Below are 1,863 nucleotides of genomic sequence, written 5' to 3'. Positions count from 1 at the left end.
CTGTAGGTATCAATTAAGTCCATTTGACCAATAGTCACATTGAGGTTTCAGATCTCACTGCTGATTTTTTGTCCTGATGATCTGTCTAGGGTTGTGAGTGGGGTATTGAAGTCCCCAGCTATGATGGTATTGGAGTCGATACCTTTTTTTAGTTTACCTAGGAGCTGCTTTATGAAAGTTGATGCTCCTATGTTCAGTGCATATATGTTTAGGATAGATATTTCTTGTTGATGGATTGAACCTTTTATCATTATGCAGTGGCCTTCTGTATCTTTTTAAGTTTTTGATAGCTTAAAGGGTATTTTGTCTGAGATTAAGATCACGACTCCTCCTTTCTTTTGTGTTCCATTTGCCTGAAAATTTGTTTCCCATCCTCCTACTTTGAGTTTGTGAGTGTCCTTTCTAGTGAGGTGGGTCTCTTGAAGGCAATAGATTGTTGCCTGGTGATATTTTATCCATTTTGCCATTCTATGTCTTTTCAGTGGTGCATTTAGTCCATTCACATTCAAACTAATTATTGAAATGTGAGAGTTGATCCCTATCATAATGTTCTTACAGAGTTGTTGTTCTTCTTGTTTGTGTGTTGTCTTTCTTTTGGTTTTAGGGTTGGATCATGTGTGTTCTTAATCTTTTGTCTGTACTCTTGTGAAGAACATTGTTATTCTTTTTTCCTTTTCTTCTGTGTTCAATACTTTCTTAAGTGTTTCTTGTAGAGGTGGTCTTGTAGCAGCATAGGTTCTTAGGGATTGGATATCTGGAAAGATTTCAATTCTCCCTCACTGATGAAGCTTAGCTTGGCTGGGTAGGTTATTCTCAGTTGAAATTGTTTATCTTTTAGAACTTTGAAGATAGGGCTCCAAGCTCTCCTAGCCTGGAGGGTTTCTGTGGATAAATCTGCTGCTATTCTAATTGGTCTTCTCTGGTACATAGTCTGACCTTTTTCTCTTGCAGCCTTTAGGATTTTTTCTTTTATACCTACTTTGTTTAGACGAATTATTATATGTCTGGGAGTTGGTCTTCTCATTTGTTGTCTTGCAGGGGTTCTCTGAATCTCTTCTGTTTGAATTTTTTCATCCTTGATGAGATGAGGGAAGTTTTCTTGAATGATTTCATGAAATGTTTGTTCCAGTGTGACCTTGTTTCTCTCTCTGCCTCCGGAAGACCAATTACTCATAGGTTTGGTTTTTTGAAGTGATCATTCATCTCTTGAAGGTTTTGTTCTGCCTTTTTAAGCTTCTTTTCTATGCTTTTGACAGTTTGGGTTAGTTCCGTGTTTTGGTCTTTGAGCTCTGAGATTCTTTCTTCTGCTTGGCTAATTCTGCTTTCCATGCTTATTAGTTTATTTATTTCCATCACAGTATTCTTTACTGCTGTTATTTCTGACATCAGCTCCTTCCTATTTTCCTCGTCTCTTCTCAATTTTTAAAATTCTCTCTATTAATGTCTTGATGTCTGGGTTTGTTGCATGTGACCAGTCATTCTGGGGGGTCTTCATTGTTTGTGTTCCAGAATCTGTTTTCTCAGTGTCTGATCTCCCAGGGGTCTGTGTGAGACCTATATTCTTCTTTTGGTTTTTCCTCATTTGTGTGGTTTTCTTCCCCTCCCTACTTTTTCCTTCCCTCCACGTCACTGTCTTAATTTGTTATTCAGGGGTAGAGGGATTGCTTTTACTTCTTTTTGTTCAATCTCCTATTCTTTATGTATGTCCTCTTACTTTGTTCAATTCTGGAGTTACACTGTAGGTTGGTGGTGGTCATTTTTGCTGTTTTGAGATTTACTTAAGGGGGGAGCTGTGATTCAAACTCTATCTGCAGGTCCTGGTATTCGCCGACAGGTGTATGGATAATCTGAAACCCACTTCCC

This window comes from Carlito syrichta, unplaced genomic scaffold (genome assembly GCF_000164805.1).
Source record: "Carlito syrichta isolate Samal-C Ts95f unplaced genomic scaffold, Tarsius_syrichta-2.0.1 Scaffold64587, whole genome shotgun sequence".
Lineage (NCBI taxonomy): Eukaryota > Metazoa > Chordata > Mammalia > Primates > Tarsiidae > Carlito > Carlito syrichta.
The sequence above is the reverse complement of the archived record's forward strand: the minus strand, read 5'-3'. Positions refer to the sequence as shown.